Source organism: Mustela nivalis (genome assembly GCF_964662115.1).
Source record: "Mustela nivalis genome assembly, contig: HAP1_SCAFFOLD_1051, whole genome shotgun sequence".
Classification (NCBI taxonomy): Eukaryota; Metazoa; Chordata; class Mammalia; order Carnivora; family Mustelidae; genus Mustela; species Mustela nivalis.
In genome coordinates, this window is record NW_028135613.1 from 179,413 (window position 1) to 202,263 (window position 22,851).

The 22,851-nt window shown below is 45.5% G+C and overlaps 1 long non-coding RNA gene across 2 annotated transcripts; it reads right to left on the bottom strand.

Annotated features, from left to right (window-relative positions):
* Positions 1–14,039: 14,039 nt before the first annotated feature.
* Positions 14,040–20,776, bottom strand: LOC309857669. 2 transcript variants are annotated; one of them, XR_014307843.1, is made up of 7 exons: positions 20,705–20,776; positions 19,559–19,689; positions 19,219–19,370; positions 18,521–18,618; positions 17,494–17,566; positions 16,863–17,012; positions 14,040–16,070 (listed from the first exon to the last, which is right to left on the bottom strand). It is a non-coding gene; the product is annotated as an uncharacterized lncRNA (long non-coding RNA). The 2 variants fall into 2 exon arrangements; XR_014307844.1 differs by having other exon boundaries at positions 18,503–18,618.
* Positions 20,777–22,851: the final 2,075 nt, after the last annotated feature.

Consider the following 22,851-nt stretch of genomic DNA (forward strand, 5'->3'; position numbering starts at 1 on the left):
TCCTGTGTGCAAACCATTTTAGATAAATTGTCCACAAGGAGCCCAAATCTTACATCGCCCCATGGAACACATGAGAAAATAACATTCAGAAAGATCAAGAGACTTGCTCTGGGTCATGTGATTTGTCTGCATAAGCTGGAAAGCCCTAGGTCTGCCAGACATTAACGTCTGTGTGGTCTTCCCTGAAAACATGTTCTGGGTTTGCCCTGTGCCTTGATGCTGGAGGCTGGTGGTTCCGACAGAATTACAGGGGGGCTGCATTCTTTTTGGCAGGTGAGGCACAGAAACCGATGAGGCACATCACAGATTTATGGCACCATTCTCTCTTGGCAGGGTTTGGATCTTGGTATGCTAATTGTTCTCTCCTGACTCTGTGATTTGCAAGCTTTGGAAATTCAAAATCCAGGATTTAATTACATGATGACATCAGTTTCTCTGAGGTTGATCCATAAAGCTCTGGGGCTGAAGGGCTTGGAGGGAGGAAATACTGTTTTGGGTCAAGAAGTCCAGTCCTTTATTGTAGGACAGGCTGTCAGATCATATGATGTGTGGTGGGGAGAGAATTCTGTACTCTCTTCGAGCACATGGTCTTGAATTTATTTTAGGACACATCACTCACTGTAGCCATTCCCTGAAGATAAACTCATTTCAGGTTTTATTGGTGACTTAGTTCTGGGCTTCACTTTAACTGGTTCCTTTATAAGAAGTCAGGCTTTCTCCAAGCCCTCCTTCACATCCCTTTCTTCCCTGAATGTGTTGTATAACCCCAGCAGCATACCAAAGAGGATAACCCCCCAAGCAAGCCCTCTGAGTTTTGGTCCCCATGTCTTTGTCACTTGGCCTTCCTTACCCGGAGCCACACCAGGCTTCAGTTTCCAGAACTCACCTCTGTGACATCTGTGTGTCAGCTACTTCTACCTGGGTCATCTTTCTCACCCTGTCTATTCACTTGGCCAACTCATGGTCAGGACCCAACAACCATTTCTCTGAGCCACGATACTTGACGTTTTGGGCTTCATAAGATTCTCAATTAATTGCTGACTGCCAGCCCCTATGACCTCCCAAATGCCTTCCAAAGCTGTCCATGCTCTCTCTCCTCACATCTCCTCTCCCAAGGACAGTCCAGGCTGCCTTCACCTGCCATCTGGATTGTTCTCACGCCCCTCCTAAGGGATTCTCAGGTTTTCAGTCTTTTTCATCTCCAAGCTGTTCGGGACACTTGGAGATCTGATCACGTCTCCCCTCTGCTTCAGACCCTTCAGTGAGCAGCTCCGAGTGCCCCCAGGGTGACATCCACACTGCTTCTCATGGTGTCCCAGAGGCCACACCTGGTCTGATGCCTCCTTATCTCTCTGGTCACATCTCTCCATGCTGTTCTGCAGTAATAGTCCATTCTATGGCACAACTGAATTAATTTCAGTTCCCTGATCATACCATACGATTGTTCTTATTAGGGATTTTGCAAGTCCTGTTTCTTCTCCAAAGAATACATTTTCCTTTATTTCTTTTCAGAGCTTACTCCACATATCCTTTAGTTTCAAGTTCAGTATTACTGTCCTCGGAAATGTTTTGGAGTCCCATTATAGCCCACACCCCTGACCCCCAGCTGCAGGTCATGACTCTTTTGTGTGCTCTCAGATGTCTCATGTTGCTCACTGTTAAATATTTTTAGTCGTCTTTTTGTTCCTCTATGTCACTCATTAGGCTGGGAGCCCTGTGACAGCAGGGACCGTGCCTGTCTTGTTAATAACCATGTCACTTCTACCACTGAGCACGGTGCTGAGAGATGTAGGTATGCAGCAATGTGGGCGAATGAATAAGCAGGTGAATGAATGAATTTATGACAGAGATAAGCCTCCTTCAGCTGGATTTGTGAAGGATTCCCTAGCACCCTGCACGTACTCAAATCACCACACTTGCCATGGTTCTCCTATCAGTTTTGGCTTATTTTTCTGTCTCTACCATTAGCCCTGAGTTCCTAGCACAGCACTCAGAACATGGTGAGTACATGTTGAATTGGTGATCACGTGGTGGGGCTGGGTTAGGGGGATGATCTGCACAAGGAGAAAGAAAATGACAAAACACAAGCATATCCCGGAAGTGCTGGCTCTTGAGATTCTTATTATGTCGCCTTGAAAATTCCTACCACTCTGTGAACTACTTCTCCTTTTGTGATGTGTGTCCTGTCACGTCTGGTGCCATAATTTAGTGTGATGTGAGCCATATTGGTAGTAAAGCTATACGATTTGCCATATTAGTTCATCCCACTGCTTCATTAAGCTCAGTATGCTGCCCTTGGCCATGGCTGGGCTTGAATTTTGATGTTGGGAAGAACAAAGCCCTTTACATTATCCCTCCAAGTCCCGTGAGTCAGGTAAGGGCACATGTGGAGCTGGAGATTGTTCATCTTTGCAGATAATCAGCACATGCCCTGGAGCTTGGGGTTTTCTTATCCGCATGGTTTGCTGAGTGAACAGACGATGTTCCAAGGTGTGCTAGGATTTCAGCAACCCCCTCCTATTTCTGTAAAGCCTCTGGGTTGGTCAGAGTGCGTATGTTGCAGGATTGAACAATTCTGCACAACCCATCAAGAGAGTACATGGAGATAAAAGACAGAGAAAAGGATGAATACCCAACTTTTGTAGCAACATGGACGGGACTCGAAGAGATTATGCTGAGTGAAATAAGTCAAGCAGAGAGAGTCAATTATCTTATGGTTTCACTTATTTGTGGAGCATAACAAAAAGCATGGAGGACATGGGGAGTTAGAGAGGAGAAGGAAGTTGGGATAAATTGGAAGGGGAAGTGAATCATGAGAGACTATGGACTCTGAAAAACAATCTGAGGGGTTTGAAGTGGTGGGGGGGTGGGACGTTGGGGTACCAGGTGGTGGGTATTATAGAGGGCACGGATTGCATGGAGCACTGGGTGTGGTGAAAAAATAATGAATACTGTTATGCTGAAAATAAATAAATTAATTTTAAAAGAACAATTATATATTCCTGATACAGAGTTTTAAAATGCAGAATGGAAGGAAATATCACATATTATTTATACAATTTGAAAAATACTCCCCTGAAAATTCTGCCAATAAAGCTTGCATTAGATGTTAAAAAAAAAAAAATACAGAGGAGAAGTTTGCTGGGGGTGAAATGTTGTTTCATTTAAGCTTGAAAACAATCTTTGGACAAGTGTCCCCATGTTAGAGGAGAGGTGACTGAGGCTCAGAGAGATGAACAGCTTGCCTGAAGTCCATGCAACGAGGAGGTAAAGAAACCCATTTGTGGCTAGTTCGCTCTGATCCCAGGTCCTGTCTACATGCTTCACACTAGACTAAGCTACTCCCTACTGAACAATGTGTCTTCTTAGCAAATATCAGTAAGGCTTACACTGAAAGACATCATCTGGCAGAGTCCAGCAGAAACACTCTTAGGTTGCCATGGCCATACCGAGAGGAAGGAAGGAGGGCAGAATATGTGATACAATAAGGAGGGGAGTTGGAAAGGTAGAGGAAAGGCAGAATATGTGATACAATAAGGAGGGGAGTTGGAAAGGCAGAGGAAGGTCTTCACTCCCCTCCTCTGGCAGGTGGGAGGTTGCCATACACAAGGGTTCCCGGTGATTGACTAGGAACATTTCCCTTTCTAAGGAGAATGCCAGTTATTCTGTGTTTTCCAGATATAAAAAGGTAAAGACTAGGTGAACTTGAGGGACTTTGTGTGCATTCATTAGAATGCAATTCTAGCTCATAATTGGGAACAAGCACTCCAATTTTGCAAATGCCTCCAAATCGATGAGTTGTCCCATTAACCCATTTCACCTCCCAGTGGGCTTCCCTGCATCAGAAATAATCATGACAACGCTGGTGAGGAAGGTAGCTACTGCCTGTCCGCAGTTAGAAATTGTCAGGCATTGCATTTGAACGCTTACATGTATTTTCTCCTGAACAAGACCCTGAGGGAGCTCCTCTATTTAAAACTCCAAGTTTACAGAGAAGGAAATGGAAATTAAGGAGGCAGGACAGAGTTCATGGCATTACTCCTGACCTTATACTCTGAAGAGACCTGTAGTTTTGCCTCTCTCATGCATCCAACAGGCATCACATGTGCCTTTTGTGCATGTGGACCTTCTGAACACATTGACTTGGTTGGCCCTTCCTGCACATGCATGAGTTTTTTCCAGCTCATTTTCTTCTCTCTCCCTGGGGGGGGGGGGGAATCACCCTAATCTCTTAGCTCACTGCCAAGGCCTGCCTCATCCTCTGAGACCCAGCTCAGAGAGCACGTCCATGAAGCTCTTTCTCAGCATTCTCTTTCCCCATGAAGCCTTCATTCCTCCTATGATTTTCAGCATGTTGGCTTTTTACAAAATTTTTCACCCAGAGAAAGCCTTTCTGTCTTTCTTCCATCAACCCGAAATGCACTTAAATACCTCTCTTCCTTACTGGATTGTGTTGTTAAGTAGAGACGTGATGGGAGGGACTGTTGTCTTGGGCATCGTTGTGCCCTCTCAGAGCTGGGATGAGAATTTACTGAAGAGTTGTTAGTGTGCAAGATGGGAAATGACATTAATTGCCCAACTACTCAGTGCAAACAGAAAGTACGGTCAACAAAGAGTTGATGAGGTCGGTAAAACTCCTATTTTACAAGATGAGGAAACATACTCAACTTAGTTCAGAATATGTCCAAGGTCACCCATCACATGAGTTTTTAAACTTTGCTCTCAGTGATCCAAAGCCCAGACCCTTTATGCCATATGCCATATTCGCTGTTTCCCAGCAGTGGTTGTCAAATAAAACCTCAGTGAAAAGCTCAGTTCCTGGGAGTCTGTGTCCTGTTGGTATGTGGCAGAAAGATTTGCAATTTACTATTTTTTACAAAGAAAGAATTTATATATCATCATTGTAGATTCACTTCCCTTGGATTGGGGACTGTCATCACTTGAGTTTTTTGGTTCCCCTGACTGGTGATACCGCTCTAGGGAGAGCTTGCATTCCGATTATTAAACCAGAGGCAGGAAAAGCCACACAGGAACTCTCTACACTGGAAGGAGCCCAGCAGATGATGAATAGCAGACCTGAATCTTATCATGTATTTCAGGATGATGTATGGGACTGTTGGAAACTGTCTTTGACAAATGTGCACGGGAAGGGGAATTATCTCCAACAATGAAAAATGTTCTTATTATGTGATCCTAAAAAGGATCAGGACCCCTATCATTGGGAAAATGATCATCCCCGTATCCCTTATTAACAGCGATATGGAAGCATGTGCTAAAGACATTGGACATTGGGCTGAAGCTGTGATGGATAACTGTGAGTGCTGGATCACGTTGGACTTATGAAAGGTAGTGTTATGCTTGATAGCAGGTGGGAAATGTGCAACTCGCTAAGGTCGCTTTTAGCCCTTGCTTCGTGAGGCTCTGTAGGACTTGTTCCTGCTATCTTAGCCAAGTACCCAGCGGCTTTTGGTCAGGCCCAAAGCTATGAATCAAGAGTAGGAGGTATGCAATACACATTTGTAGGAAATAAAGCCATTTCCATAAGGAGGAGAAGACAGGCATTTTAAATATTTAATCTTACTTTATTTTCACATTTCACATGCTTATGTGGAAACCTGGAGTCATAGAGATTCACCAGCCTCCCTGAGGCTAGAAACCAGCAGAGTGCAGATTTGAACCTGAACAGTTTAATTTCAAAGTCTATATGCTTTGCAGACCATGGTAGTTTTCAATAAATAAGCTCCTGGTTGGAGTTCAGAATAATAGAAATAGAAACAACCGAATGTGTATGTGAAGTGCGTACTGCAGGCCCTGGCACAGGGTAGATGTTGAAGAGATGCGAGTCTTCCTGCCTTTCCTCCTTCCCTCTTTCCCTCCTTCTTTTCTTCATTCCATTTTTGAGTGTTTGAGTGTTTTCCAAAACCAGGCAGAGTGTTGGCCACAGAAGATTATAAACAAGTCCTGGGCTTAGGGAACTTGAGATCTCTCCCAAAGACAGACAACTAAGAAGCAATTAGAGTTCATTACAGTAAGTTGAAATCCCAGAGCAGAGATAAGCAACCACCCAAGGGCCTCCTGGAGGTTGTGCCATTTAAATAAAGATTCTTGGAGTGCAGATTTATTACTTTTTTCAGTTCAATGGGTGCTTTGTGAAATGTCTTCTATTATTATAGACACTGTCTACCCATTAGATTTAAATCCCTAGTTGTGGAAAATAAATCCTACATTGTCCTCTAGTTAAAGGAAGATCAACAGATCAGAAATCTTGCTGGGCTAGCTACAGGCTCCCCCTGACTTGACTTCTAGAGTAAAAGGCCTCTCAAGTTGTACACATATTTTATTCATTTCCTATTACATGTAGGATCAGGAACATATGTGCTTAATGTGTTCATTAAGCATTTGTAGAATAATCGAGTAGCCTATATTAGATAGGTAATTCTTTGGCCTTTGGCCTGCATTTTTCTAGAATTTATATTTCATTAGTTTTCCTTTGATGTTTTAAAGTAATGATTACTCTAGCTTCTCCTCCTGCTCTCAAAGTTATAGATTACAAATAGATTTTTGTGTCATTTGCGATTTAATGGCTGCTTGAAGCACTGTGTGGGGGTTTCTGAAGTCATACCCTGGCTCTGAGCAAGAACTGTTAACATTCAGGCATATTTTCTTTCAATCTTTTATTTACTTTGTTTTTTATGCACATGAGTGTGTGTACACAAACATGCAAACACATGCATTCTACTACAACGATCCTACTGGATATTTAATTCTGCATTACTTTTCCACTAAACCTTACCATCTAAGCTGTTCTCATGTCATTATAAATTGTGCAATTATCAAATTATAATAAGGGAGGCGATCTCATTTCCCTGAGCTTTTACTCACAAGCCCTGCTTCCAGACCCTTATGTCATTGTTGAGTTTTTTTCAGTGGTTCATTCCTAAATTTGTCAGATCTCACTTGAGCTGTGGCACACAGAATTGATTTCAGTGGTTGATGATTCATTTTTCTCTTTTCACCCTTGGACTGATGCAAATGTTTGTCTTCAATATTTGTAGCTGAGGGATGATGCTAACTTGTTTCCCCACAGCAAGAAGAAAAGGAGACCTTGGGAGTGGGCTCCCCTCTACGGGTGTGTCCCCAGCAGGGGCTGCCACTCCAGGAAAGCCTTGAAATCAGATTTGCCAATGGATGCCTCTGGATGCCAGTGATTCTTGCAGTTCACCTCTTTTAACCTCAGCTTTATCAACTTTAATATGTTGTCCTGGTGCCTTGATTTTTTGGCTCATCTGTTTTAATGTGATGAAATGTAAAGATGGAGCTCAATCACAGCGACTGTAGGGGTTTTCAGCTGATCGCCTATCCTCCGTCTGTTAAGGATTCGAATTTTAAGCAGCCAAAAATACATTTTCCTGGTATCTGTCATCAAGTGATTAGTGCAACTATTTAGTTCTGGTCATCTTTCCTATTCTTGGTAGATTTGTTTTCTCTTCTTAGAATTCTACTGCTGCCCTCTCTGTCTGGGAGACTGGAGCTGTCATTTAAACATTGCTTATTAGGATTCCAGTATTTGTCTCTCATATACAGTCAGCTAAATCAAAAAGTCATACAGCGTTTTTAAATTGCAAATTTAAATGACAATTTATAGACCAGGTCCGCTGGAAATTTTCTGTCCGTGGCATCCATCACTGCTTTTGTGTACATAGTTTTATGCTCCTCTCTTTCTCTCTCTTTTTATCTTCTTGAGAGCACAGCACACATATCCATCAGAAGGATCAGAACTGCTTGCAATCCAATAAAAATGCAATAAAGATCTTGAAAGGAAATGAAGACAGACACTGTATCCCAGACCTTCCTTAGATACTCCTTCTCTTCCTCCTTCCCCCTACCCCTTCCTCTTGAAGAGGAAACTTTCATTAGTCACTTTTTTAAAAAAGTATTGAAGCTCCTGGTTTAGTTTCAAATAAAATAAACATTCACCAAAGGCCTGAAAAAACGCCAAATATTGTTACCTCAATTAATTTGCATGATAAACCAATGATAATGGCACTATTATTAAGAATGGTGTCATAGCTGATATTTACTGAGCACTTACTATGTACCAGGCACCGTTCTATGTGTTTCCGGTGCTGTTACTCACTTAAGGTAATAAGATGTTGATTTCTAAAAGAGAAGACTGAAATGCATGGGAGCCGGCTTTCCCAGGGCCCAAAACTTGACTGACTGGTGGAGCTCCAGCTTCTGATGGAGAACTCTGTCCACCACACTAGCTTCTATCTTTATCTTCAGTGAGAAAACTTGGGGCCTGCTTAGTATCTCTATTTTGTAAGAATGACAGATTGAAAAGTCATCACACCATGCTTTACTGAGTTTTAATTTTTAACAGATTGGGTTAGAAGTGGGGAAGGGGGCGGTAAACCTTAAAATCATCTTCTACCGGTCCATTTTCCCTGGGATCAGAGTAGATTGGCAAAACATTATGATCTTCCATTTCAGAGCTGAAGGATTATCCATCTCGATGGGGGAAATCATCTCTAAAATCCTTCTGAAACCAGCTGCTGCAGAGGTTGGTATATTTCAGAAAATGTCTGCGGTACCCAGTAACTTCGGTGATGAAAATGAACAGAGTCAAGTCTGCATCTGGAGGCCCATATTGAGTATATGCTCCCCACCCCCCACATCCCTGCTGTGTCCTGTGTCTCCTCTTGTAACAGAACCAGGAGGTCTGCCTTTCAGCCTGTGCTCACCAGGCTCCAAAGTCAGCAGCAGTTAGGGTTGTCAGGGTTGGTGGGGTTCCAGTCAGACAGAGGAGGTGATGATAGGAAGAGATGAAAGGACTTTGTCTTGCCTATGAGAAGACATGGGGAAGGAGCCAGAGTAGGCTAGGGGAGCCATCAGACCAGAGTGCAGGTTTGGTCCTGAGTGGAAGAGGGAAGGAGGGAGGGAGGGAGGGAGGGAGGGAAGGAAGGAAGGGAGGGAGGGAGGGAGGAAGGAAGGAAGGAAGGAAGGAAGGAAGGAAGGAAGGAAGGAAAAGTAGAAGGAACATCTCAGACTTCAGTAAGGTCATTGTGGAGTCCTTGAGCCAGAGTCACGCATCAGAAGAGGCCCCACCTCCTGGGAATAGGCCTACTTGAGTATCCCTGCCTGCTCCATCATTGGCTGGGAGCAGCCTGTAGGAAACACAGTCTTGCCGTAGACATGGAATGGATTTATGAGTGCAGGAGTTGGGGCTCTTTCCCTTCTTTGCAGCTAGAAGTCTACCAGATGCATTCTCATTCCAACCCCCCCACACACACACTCCACACCAAACTGATAGTCAAGGTACCTAAGTCATTCAGCCCTTCTGACTTCTTCAGTTAGGTGGTGTGATGAGCAGTTCAGATTCGTCCCCCGTGTTACCCCATATTGGACACATGTGGGTTTAAAGGAGGTGCTGATTGAGATTGCAGCCCTGGATTCTCTGGCCAGTTTATACAGCAGTCCTCAGAACATTTTGTCCTTTCACAGCCTGTGAGGCCTGAAAAGAGGGGATTGAAAGCAGCTGTTGGGTTGGTAGCCTGAGAAGGAAGCCCTCTTTGTACCTGGTGATATCCCCACACCTCTTTTTGTGTCACAGGCAAAAGGGGAATGTCCATCCCCTCATGCTGCTGCATCCCCACCAATGTGAGAAAGGCCAAAGTGCCATTTCTGGAACATCTTCCTGATGGCCAGCATGCATAGGGTCTTATTTGAGTAGATTCCATGAAAATGACCAGTAAGGCCCATATTCTTTGGAGCATAGCCTAGTGATTGTGTCACTGTCTTCAGAATTCCAAACTGACCCATCACAGCTCTACCATTTATCAATGGCAGTTACCATGGGAACTTCAAGTCCTATAAGTCTTCATTTCCTTACCTGTAGAATGGAAGTGATGGGACTGATCTCTAAGGGTGAGAATGCAGACGAGATGTAGTCATCTGTATAAGGGCTCCAGATGGTGTTAGACATACTGTACTAGCTGCTGCCCTTCTGACTATGGGAGAACCAAAGTCCATGTATTATGGCTGGTTCCTGGAACCTTAAGGCTCATGGGAGGTGGGCTGGATGAGCCCATGTGCATGCATCCACCCCTGCCTAGCTCTGTGCTATAGGTGATGGAGGATGAGTGGGGGCACTGCACCTGCCCCTTTCATGCCTTCTGGAAGGTTACAGCTTAGCACTCAGTGTTACTCGTTGGCCCTCAAGCATTCTGTGCTACTTTATGCTTCCCTGCTCAACCTTCACATTGGCCTTCCTCCAGAATAATTTGTTGCTTGGAGCAGACCCCACTCATAAAAGAGGCAATCTGGAAGGCTGGGCATTCTGAGAGCCTTGAGCAGAGCTCTGAAAAGCCAGGCACTCACATATCTTCCTCTCATCTCTCCAGAGCTACTTTGCTTTTTCCAGACTGGCTTCTTGTTTCTCCCTCTCTGCAGTCAGGCTCACCTTGGTCACTGTGCTGCTCATGGCCAGCTTTACTGGCTTCTGCATTCAAAATCTCAATGAAGACTGAGTTGCAGGGTCCCCATTCCAGATCTTGGGCAGGGAAAATCTGTAGGCTCATCCCCCCTGACAGTGGGCTGTTCAAGAATTAGAGACCTATGACGGACAGTAGGTGCTAGAGCCCAAGCTATGAGCAGTGGGAGGGGATCACTATGCAAAGTAGTGAAGTGTGGTCTGAACAGACACAACCACCAAGAAGATTAAGATTAGATGTTACTTCCTCCAGGAAGTCTTCCTCGACCCATCTGAACAAGGATAGATCGGCCCTCTCCTGGGATGTTCTGATTCTGGGCACTGGCCTCTGTTGTGCTCTACTTCCCTTAGCCCCACATCTGTCTTCAAACCCGGTGGTGCATCCTGAAGGTAGGGATGGGATCTACTTGGTCTTTTCAGACACTGCCAGTGTCCAAAATGCCTGCCACCAAGCAGGTACTCCATAAATAGTTTGGAGACCTAAGTATCATCTGGGAAACTGACAAATAATTGTACTGCAGAAGAAGTACTTCCCAGTAACAGCACGAAGCATCTGCTTTGGCAGAAAAACAGTTGTCCTCTCTGCCCCACCCTCATGCCCGCCTCCAAGGTGCAGTAAACATCCACGGGACAGAAGCAGGGCTCCGGTGACTGCCTTTCATGTCATGCTCTCTGTCTTTGATCCTGATCTCCTTTAGGTATTGAATCCTGAAGAGCCTGCTGCAGCTCCCCACGGAACAGCCATCCGGCATCCCATGTATTAATGCCAACTAGCATTATGCTAAGTGCTTACTTAGCCCAGTGTCTGGCACATAGTAAGTAGTTGTTCTTTTATTATTGACGGAGTACTTTAAATAAAGTGCTGCATACCCACATCTCAGTGCCTTCATTTATACAATGAAAATGCTTCTCTGTGCTGTACGGGTTTGTATGAGGAATAATTTGATACTGTGAACAGAGCACAGCCAGGTCTGGGCTCAGGGCTCCATAGATGAGAGGTGATGCCAGCCCCATCAGGAGAAGGCTCAATGGGCTCAGGCAGTGACCGCCCCCCCCCCCCAGCTCCCAGAGCCATGCACAGGAGGAAGGGGACAGGTTTGGAGAGGGGCTCTTCTGTAGCTCCATTTGCATGGTTAGACACACAGGGCTCTGGTCTTTTGCCTTTCACCTTGAAAAAACTCAGGCTTTTCAAAGAGATTCTAGACTATATTATCAGACTTTCACCTAGCATGCTGTTCTTTTCAGCAGACTGACTTTTATAATTCTCATGACCAAATGCCAACCCTTCTTTACCCAAACCCCCTTAATCCTTTGACCTTGTCTCAGTCACAAGAAATGATTGTCTGCTACATCTTGCCATACATGATTTAGGGAGGATTACTGACCAACCGCAGTCCATCCTTCACCTTCCCCTCCCCCACCAGCCATCATTTCCTCCTGTGAAATCCTCCTAGGGGCCCCAGACCCCAGGAAATATGCTTGGAAAGAAAAGAGCTAGGCAGGGCAGCTGGGGCAGAGGCACAAAGCATCTCAGGGTAAGAGGTTGAAGGGAACATTCCAGAGGAAGGGAGGACAGGTGTGAGTGTGGACATACTGTTTTGTCAAGTGAAAGAAAGCCTGTTCTTGTGGCTCAAGGTAAGCAGATGTTCACCCTGGCCTCGTCACCCTGTCACCCTGCATGTCATTTGGCATGACTCTCCAGTGAGGTCTCTGAGGAGGCGGGCCTGCCACAACAACTCCTGGGTGCTCTTCCAGAACAGAACAACAGGACCTGTGTGGGTTGCCTGTAGTCACAGGGTGAGCGACGGCCTCTTCCAAGACTAGACCCTAGCTGCCAACAGCAGATCCGCTCAGCAAGACACAGGGCTAAAACGTTCAGTCCGGTCCGGTTCTGTGCCTGTTGCTGTCAGAGTCATTCTCTACCTGGACACGGCAGAGTGTCCTCTGTTACCCAGGGAGCTGTGCCTTGCAATCCCATTCTCCCCTAGGCTCTCCTGACATTGGGCATCAGGCAGGGCTCAGCCCGTGGGAGGCACTGTGGAGGGCTTGGGAAAAGTGGGACAAAGGGGGATGTGGGGGACTCTTCTCTTCCTCCCTCTCCTTCTGGTTGTGGTTCTGGCAGTAGCTACATCCTGGGGATCCAGGTCCTGCAGGATGGCTCTTGTCTTGACGGCTGCAACCCTCCAGGACAACCTTGCGTCATTCCAGCCACCTCTCCACAGTCCTGTCTCTCTGCTCTGGGGACTGCACCTCCTCCTTTTGTGGGTCTGTTCCCAGGGCTGGTGGCAGCTTCCTGCACTCACTAATCCTTGGATCACTTCCTTTTCCCCTGGCTTTTCAGCTCTTCCAACACCATTGTAAGGGTTCCCTGCACTAAATTCCCTCTTGGAATAGCTGGCAAGGGCTCACTTTGTCTGATGGGTCCTTGACTGATCCTTTGTTTGAAAACTGGCTCCCCTATTATGTGAGAACTAGAACTTTGGACCAGCTTCTTAACCTGCAGAGCCTCTTCAGTCTCCTATGAAAGAGATTTTAGATTTAGAGGTTATGTGTGTATAGAAGCTAACTGAGGGCTTGGCGCATTGTAGGTGTTTAATGAGTGGTAACTCTTATTCCAAGTCACTGAGGAAGAGAGTAAGGCCCTGTCAGGAAGGAAGCTGGCCTTTTAATTTTCAACTCCTAGCAGGATGCCCCACATTTAATAAAGTAAGTAAACTTAATAAAGATATATATATACATATATATGTGTGTGTGTGTATAGAGAGAGACATTAGAGTGCCTCCATGGACTAGTTTCCTGAGGGTGCTATAACACATTACCACAAACTTGGTGACCAAAAACAAAACCGGAAGGTTGCCTGGGTGGCTTAGGTAGTAACATCTGCCTTCAGCTCAGGGCATGATCCCAGGCTCCTGAGATTGAGTCGTGTGTCTGGCTTCTTGCTCAGTGGGGACTCCGCTCTCTCTCGCTCTCTCTCGTCCTGCTGCTCCCTCTGGTTGTGCTGTTTCTGTCTCTGACAAATAAAATCTTAAAACAAAACAAAACAAAAACCAGAAATCCACTCTCTCACAGTTCTCACATTCTCTCTGAAAGTCCAAAATTTAGGTGGGTCAGCAGGGCTGCTCCCCCTGTGAAAGCTCCAGAGGAGAATCCTTGTCTTTCCTCTTCCAGCTTCTCATGGTTGCTAGTTGGTGCTTTTGGTCTGTGGTCACGTCTCTCTCTGCCAGTCTCCTCATCTCCCTGAGTGTGGGTCTTTCTGTCTTCAAATAGCATTCTCTTCTGTGTGTCTCTTGTAAGGACGCTTGTTACTAGATTTTCCTTAACTTATTTATGTCTCAAAGATCTCCCCCCCCCCCAAATATGGCCATACTCACAGGATCCATGGATAAGGATACAACAGTATCTTTTCAGGGCTACTGTTTAGCCCACTCGAGTATCTCAAGGGCTGATGGTGATGTGACCGACAACAGCTCTCATGGGCTGGTACCCATGCCCTAAGTTTACTTTAGAACAAGTCTACTTTGTGTGGTTAGGGGGATCATTGAAATCATATGCCCGCAGAAGCTTATTTTATTAACATTTACAAGGTATTGATACATATTACTCATTGTTTATTTGAACATTTTTCATTCACTATTCATTCCTGTGAACAACAGTTTATTAGAGTATCTATCTATAATAGGCCAGTCACTAGGCAGGCCCTGAGGATTTAATTAGATAGATAGATGAATGGATGGAAGGATAGATTTCTTGAGACATGAACTGGATATGAAGATAAACGGGGAATCTACTATAGTCCAGTGTGACCAGGCCTTCAGTGGATATATTTGCCCAAGATTAGAAGAGCCAGAAATGTGCCCAGGAGATTAGAGGAAGCTTCACAGAAGAGGTACCATGCAAGCTAGATCATACGAGTTGAAAGGAGTTTATTTATTTTTTTATATAGATTTTATTTATTTATTTGACAGACAGAAATCACAGATAGGCAGAGAGGCAGGCAGAGAGAGAGGAAGCAGGCTTCCCACTGAGCAGAGAGCCTGATGATGCAGGGCTCGATCCCAGGACCATGGGATCATGACCTGAGACAAAGGCAGAGGCTTTAACCCACTGAGCCACCCAGCCGCCCCTGAAAGGAGTTTATTAAACAAGAGGAAGACATGCAGGCAACACCTGAGATGCTCCATGTATTCAAGCATAAGAGATTGTAGTGTTTTGGAAGAATGGTGAGAAAGTTAGTGTCCTGGAGCTGCAGGGTTCTCATAAGGAAGCAGTGGAAGTGAGACAGCTGTAGGAACCAGAAGCCAGCTTTTATTTAATACCCACAAAGGGGAAAATCGTATTAATCCCATTTTACTGGGAAATGAAGAGAAATTAGCATCACATACCTAGTTAAAAGGGGGACTTGTGCCCCGTTTTCTGCCTTCCCTTGTATCAGAGAGCAGCAGGCAGATATCCCTCAGTGTTCTTCTCCCGTGGTCTGCATGTTCTCCTTTGCTTGTGTCTTATTCCTCCAATATTGGGAGCCCTTTGATTTCTAGGAGGCCTGCCTTGTGCCTAGCATGTGCCCGTGGCCTGCCTTATACCTGGCGCCCCACAGGCATCGAGGAAATCTTTGCTAACTGAGTTTTATCACAGGAGAAATCCTGGATCAAGCAGGAGAGCCGGATAAAATTCTTCCTGAAGTCCTCTCTGACCTCAAGCTTCCAGACTGAGCTTGCTTTCATGGGAGGCTGAGATTTTCTTCTGGAGTCAAAATACATGGATACCGCCCGAAACCTATTGTTACTTATTTCTCTGGGGGCAGGGACGTATTTCCACACACAGCCCGCTCTCCATCTGTCACATGCTTTTTTATTGGTTTACACGATTACATCTATTTACGTTTGCCATTCACATGAATGCTGCTTTTTCATAATTCATAGAAACGTCGCACAAACTTAATCTGCAGTGAGAACTCAAACTTGACTAAAGCCAAGCGCCCTACCTGCGAATGTCTTTGTTCCTGATAGCATATCCTTTGGAGCCCTTTTCGGTGTCACATAGGTTCCAAATTCTCCTTTAAGGAGAGCCAGATTGAGGAAATCACTAATCTCTGACAGTTGTATAGATATAATTAAAGATGTACAAATTTAAAAATACCTGCTATCTCAAATTACTCTCTAAAAGAACAGGGAGGGGAGAGAGAGAGTTCTATTTAAAATGTCAGATACAGATGCATTAGGCCGGGTAGTCAAAGCACTGTATGTCTGTCACTCATGAAAACTGGCCATTAGGTCCATAAGTAGATTTTACAGGCTTCCACACAAGAACACATCCCACACATTTCAGCCACATAAAGATGAGGAGCCTGGATGGCAGCCGCTGACTCACTGGAAGGGAGCAGCCATTGGGAGGTGATAGTGAATGAGATGTTTGGAGTAAATCCACTGCACCTGGAGGCTGGATGTGGGGCTCAGGGAAGGGAGCACTCAGCAAGGTGGGAGAAGGGCGTAGCATTCCATCACAGCTCTGCCACGCAGCATCTACCTGAACTCTGGCCAGTCTCCTCATCTCCCTGAGTGTGGGTCCGTTTCCCCATCTGCAAAATGAAATAAGTAACAATCGTCTCAGCTGTTTCTACTTGCATGGGTGGTTGGGGGAGCAGATGAGGTTTACATACGTAAGCTGTTGATCTGTTGCTTGACATAGTCAAATGTATACCAGGAAGAGACAGCGCAGGTGATCGGAAAGCACGTTAAGAGTGCATCAGTGAGTGGTTTAGGCCTCTGCCTTTGGCCCAGGTCATGATTTCAGGATCCTGGGATCGAGCCCCACATTGGGTTCTCTGCTCAGCGGGGAGCCTGCTTTCCCCCTCTCTCTCTGCCTGCCTCTCTGCCTACTTGTGATCTGTCAAATGGGTAAATAAAATCTTTAAAAAAAAAAAAAAAAGACTGCATCAGGGAAGCACACAGAAAATGCCTGAGAGTAAAGCTGGACTTGGCCTCAGCTTTGATAGCGGGAAATCCAGCCAGGTGAGCAAGAGCCTGGGAGGTGGTGGGGACAGGGCTGGGAGGTAGATCCATTGTAAGACCTGCTCTCAAGATCTGAGCTCCATGCTTTGGGGTCCTCACTCTCTAGATTGAACCCTATTCAAGCACTTGGCATCTCTGATCCTCAGTCTCCCTCTCCACAAAATAGGTAAGATGATTCTATAATTACTTTCCCCACAGGACTGATGCAACATCAGCTAAAATCACATTTAAGTGTATGGAAATGGTGGTGTCAGCGTGAAGTTTATGATTGAAAATATCATGATCCCTTTGGAAAGGATCAGAGAGGCAGGTCTGGGTACCCATCCTCTCTTCTATTATTCATTCATTCATCCACTTACCTTATTCCATATTCCTTTTCAATTTACTTATTTCCTATGCTTCTTGTTTATTATTTGTCTTTCATCGATGGCATGTTCCAGGTAGGCAGAAATTTTGGGGTCTGTTCTGATCATTGAAATGTCCTAAGTGTCCAGAAGAGCTCCCATCACCTAGTAGGTGAACAATAGATATTTGGTGAGTTAGGTATGTTGTGGTTTAGGCATTATAATGGGAACAGGTACTGTGGTACCGAGGAAAGACTCTTTTCTTCAAAAAGTTCATAGTTTGTTTGGGGGTTTAGAGGGGAGACATAGGAACCGATGGGTCTAATGTAAAATGTTAAACACAGAGTGATATGTAGAGAAGTATGCTCCCCAGCTCTTTTATAATGTATGAAGAGGGTTTTCTCCCAGGTGGGGATTAGCCAGGGTTGGTGCACTCAGGGAGCTGGTGTTCCTGGTAGCTACAGTTGGCCCCTGGAGGTATAGGGCAGTAATCATAGTATTGGAATGAAGCACACTTGAGTTTGAACACAGACCCTACCACCATCACACAGCTGTGATCTTGAGTAAGTAATCACTCTGAGTCCCCCTTCCTTCTCCTGAAAAGCTTTGTGAAGATTCAGTAAGAAAAAAAAAATGTAACAAAAACCATGGACACAAAAGCCGGCTCTTCTTGAATGGCTTCCAGTCCACCCACCATTCCTTTGCCTTTCTCTCCAAACCTGAAAGAAATACAGCTTTTCCAGGTATTTCATTTGTGAGATAGTTTTTTTTTCTCGGTCTCTCATATTACCAGTGAGGTCTAGCATCTTTTTTCCTTCTCCTACTGTGGCTGTTCCCACCATCCCTACTTCTCCTAGAACACCCCCACCATGGCCACTGTCGCTCCTGTGCCTTCCCTGTCCTCAGCTTCCCCTGGGAGCAGCCCCGCGCCCTTCTATGATTACCACCTCCTGTCCCTGCCACGATCAGCCCTTGTTAATGAGCACTTAACTAGTTAGGCATTGCACAAAGCATTTTGTATTAATCATTTAATCATCACAACACTTGAGGAAAAAAGGTGTTATGTCTCATTCGACAGATGATGAACCTTAGACTCAGTGAGTTCACTCATTTCCCAGGTCACAATGCTTTTGAGAGATGGATGCCAGCGAGAACCACTCTCTAGTCCGTGATCTCCTTGAAGGAAAAGAAGCCTCACACTGGCACATGGTGGAGCTCACAAAATTCTTACTGCCTGGACAAGGGCACCATGCTCAAGTCTGTGGTGTTGAGACACCTGGGAGGTGGTACCTGTATTTCTAGGATCAGAGAGAACGCCATCCCAGGGACCTCCCCTCTTACACTCTGGCTGGGAGCAGAGGTGTGAGGGTGGTGGGTTCCTGCCCACTGCAGCCAGAAGAGGCTCTGGGTCCTCTTGATCCCATTTTACATTATGGGTTCAATACCTTACCATGGGGGAAGCCTTGCCCCCGGTGGTCAGACTAGATGCAAATGAGCCTCTTAGAGATGCAAATGAATTTCCTACAGAGAGCTCTGGATAAGAGCTGAAAAGATGTGTGTGACTAAAAGCAGGGACTCCTGGAAAAAAAAAAAGGAAAAATTCCTTTTGGGACTTGCCGGCTAATTAGCTATAGCAGCCCTCCTTGGTGGCCAACCTGCTGATGTGGGCAAACCTGTGGGTTTGGTGCTTAGTCTTCATCCTCATGGCCAGCTCTGGGGAGAAGCATCTGAGGCAGGAGCACAGGCCCTGGGCTCAGAGGTTCTTAGTCACCTGTAAGAGGGTTGGTAAGAGTTCTAGACGAGAAGCAAAACTTTTCTGGGACTGCTTTGCCTAATTGTTGTATCTGACGTGATTCCAACCCAACATGCTTGCTTCAGATGTGGTTCTGCCACATAAAGCTGTGTGACCTTGGGTAGATCATTTTAATCTGTCTGGGCCTCAGTTTCCTGATTGGTGTGATGGGAATAATAATCTTCATGACAAGAGTGGTCCTGAATATTGACGAATAGAAGCTGTGTGTTGACATCCTTTTCTCCCCTCTCTGACAGCTGTTCTTGGATTCCATCTGTTTTAATGGTTCCTTCCTCTGTTTACCTGCTGAAAAACAACCCTCACCCCCAAATCATTCTCTCTTCCTCCCCCAACCAGTAAACCCGCTTGAGGGTAGTGGTGATGCCTCTTTGATTTCCATTTGCTCAGTGCATGAACTAGATAGGTGAGAGATGGCTAATGAATGAGTTGACTGTTGGTGTCCCCGCCATTCCATACTTAAAGGCCATGATAACATTTCTGTACCATGCTTCTGTTCGGAAAAGTATTTTTAACGCCCACTCGTTATGTAATTGGCATAAGCATCTGTGATAATTTTACCACTTTGCAGGTGAGGAAGTTCCAGTTTCCTGAGGTGGGTGGCATGGCTTGTCCAAGGTGACCCTCCTGGTACCTGGCATGGCTCACACTTCATTCACTAGTCAGCAAGTATTCACCGGGCACTTCCTGGTGGCCAGTGATCTGGGTCTTTCCTTTTTTTTTTTTTTTTTTTAAGATTTTATGTATTTAATAGAGAGAGAGAGATCACAAGTAGGCAGAGAGGCAGGAAGAGAGAGAGGGGGAAGCAGGCTCCCTGCATGATTCCAGGACCCTGAGATCATGACCTGAGCCAAAGCAGAGGTTTAACCCACTGAGCCACCCAGGTGCCCCAAGGTGGTGCCTTTCTTATTCTCTTCCTTTCTTCCCCAGGGTAGCCACATTCTTCTGGGACCAACACTTCAGTGAGCAGTTCCCAGCTGCTTGGGACCCCCAGTTGTAGATGGGGGCCGCTACCTTCATGGAGCTGATGTTCTGTAGTGGAAGCAGAGAGCAGACAGAAATAGTACATTTGTTAAATAAGTAAATTATTGAGAATTTTAGAAGGTAATCACTGATATGGGGGCGGGGGAGGGAAAGGGCTCTGAGACCTTTGGAAGAACTCTTCATTTCTAATGTCTCTTACTAGAAAAAGAAAGTTACTTTGTCATTGATTGTGTCCCTCTCCACACTCTGAGAAAATGTATGCCTGGTCCCCAAGGATTTCAAGATGAAGAATTATGTCTGTAGGCTGACTGTTCCTTGCAGAGTTAGAGGGGGCTGGTGGAGGCCGCAGCAAACTACAAGAGGGCCAGAATTTACCAGTGTGTATGAACAGATTAGGAGGGTAGGAACAGTAATCTTAAATACAGCTAACAGTTATTAAGCACTTACTACATACCAGCCACTGATCCAAATTCCTTATATATAGCAACTCATTGAATCCTCACAGTAAGCCCTTCTGGTAGTGCTTATCATGGCCCTATTTCATGGAGGGGGAGACTATGGCACAGAGAAGCTAATAACTTGCCCAAGTTCACACAGCAGAAGATAGCCGAGCAAGCCCAAGGTGGTTGTTTCTTGGCTCTTTTAACCATGCTACTATGCTGCAGGGTGGAAACCAGCCCCCTTTAAACAAAGGAGCTGGCATGGTGTGGCCTGAGAACTGCCAGGGTCCTACTGAGCAGACAGGCCATGGAGTGATGGGGGGTAGATGTGCAGTGAAGTCAGCTCAGATATGAGAAAAACCAAGAGCACTGGATATCTTGAATCATACTTTTGGCCTATACTTCCCTGTGCCTTGGTTTCCTTATCTGCACCATGGAAAGGGATTAGCTTAGAGGATCATCTAGAGGCCCTTTGCCATGGAGCCTCCGGAACTAGGAGGGCTGTGCCATCTCGTCAGCTCTGGACCGTCAGGTCATAAGCCCTGAGTGCAGACCAACTTAGTTTGAATTGGTGGCTCTCCCTTTTGCTAGGGCAGGGCACATGGCTTGAATAAATAGCTTACCTTGAACAATTCGAGCTTCAGTTTCATCATCTGTTAGATGGGTGCACTGAAAGAGCCCTGGCCACAGGGTTGTTATGAAGATAAAATGATGTCATGTGAGGGGACTCTGTACTGTACTGCCTTGCTCTCAGGCCCTGGTGGCTTGATCTCATCATAACATTGTGAGGACTCTGAGGGCCAGCCACTGGCAGGACAACAATTAGCAGAGAAAAGAGTTTCTCTTAAAACCGGCTAATAGTTTTCTTTACTACTTCTTGCACACTAATTTCACTGTGAGACCCAAGTACATTACAAACTACAGCACCTTCCCACATGGGTGCTCTGCCTCTGCTCACCAGGAACAGGCAGGGCCTCAGACCTCCTAGAACTTTCCCCTGGCTTCTCACTCTTTAGGTCTGTGTACATGTCATTTGCTCAGCCTGTAATGTTTTCTGCATCTTTCAAGGTCAACTTAGTCCTGCTACTCATTCTGGAATCAGATGTTCTGATGGCTTACCCCAGTTGAATTAGTCACTTTGTTCTCTTCTCTCCTAGGGTATTCTGCTTCCCTCCCCATAGTCCTCATTTCACTGTGCTTTAATCACCTCTTTACTGCTTTGCCTGTTGTCTAAACTGTGAATCTCCTGAGAACAAGGACTGGCTCTGTGTTCATTATCTCTGCAGCCGGTGCTTAATATGTTTTATTGGCTGAATGGTCCACAAACTGAAAGAGGTCACACCAGGGATGGGATGCAAAGAGCACCCTAAGCAGGGAAGGCAGAGACCAAAGGACAGAGAGGTGGCACAGGGAGTTTTGACTCTAGCCTCTGTTAAGCAACAGCTGAATGTGTACCATCCTCCAGATGCCCATTATCTGTGCTGTGTCGCTCTCCGAGGTGCTGAACCAGAATCACACAAACATCTTGTGAATCTCACAAACACCTTCTAAGGAAGTGAGAAAGTAGAATTCATTTTTTGTAGCATGAGAAAATGAGACATCAAAGGTGCTGAACCTGCATGTTTGGGGGTTGATATAGTTCGCTCCCCAGCTCCTAAGGAGTCAGTACAGAATATACCCGCCTCACCATGCCTGCACCTCCCCTTCTCTTCTGACATCCTTCTGACATGTCTCTGCCACCCCTGCCCCACCTCCCACCTTCCCACTCTCATCTACTTATGACTCGATGTGTCACATTCAGGTTTGCAGATGATTTTAGAAATGGAGAGTGAGCAAATCCAGTTGAACAATTTAACCAGATTCAAACGGATTTGGATCATTTGCGTAACTGGGCTAGCAGATGGCAAATGTACTTCAAAGTACAAAAATGTAGACTAATTGTAAGAGGAGAAAGCAAAGCAGTTTATGGGTGAGGGAAGAGATTTGGGAGACAAGCTCATTGAAATCATTACCTCAGTGTGTTAGGACAAGCAGCACAACTCTGGGTAACAGAGGCAGATCAAATAGAGTACTCTGGTGACTTCTTGCTGGATGGAATGCAGGAGAGAGGACCTGTCTTCTTGAAGTAAGAAAGGAAACAATTGATGGAGAGAAGGAGCTAGGGAGGATGATGCTTGTCTGGGCAGAAAAGCCATCATGGTCACTTTATGGGTTCATGTTTCTCCTGTTCCTGTCTTACCTATGGCCCCTTGGTGAGAATCTGTTTCTCCCTGAGCCTCACTTTCCCTTACTGTAACATGAGCAGACTGGTGTATACTTTCCTGTTGCACTGAAGAATTTATGAGATCATGGATGTGAAAAATGCATGCAACTTGTTTGGAAACCTATGAAATTCACTCTTATGAATATAATTCTATGTTCACAATGCCCCTCCCCCAAATCCAGTGTTTTCAATGACTGGAAATTGGAAAGTGGTTGTGTGCTAGCATGATAGACCAAATGATGACCCCTCTCCCAAATATCCTTGTACTGATCCCAAGAGCCTGTGAGATGAGACATGGAAGATGGGATTAAATTAGGCATCTTGAGGTGCAGAGATTATCCTGAATTATCAAGGTGGGGCCAAAATGTTGTTACAAATGTCCTTTTAAGAGGAAGACTGAGGGCTTTTTGACTTAGAAGAAGGAGACTGGAGTGATGTGGCCACCAGCCAAGGAGTTCCAGTAGCCAGCAGAAGCTGGAAGAGGCAAGAATAGAATTCCCTCCCTCC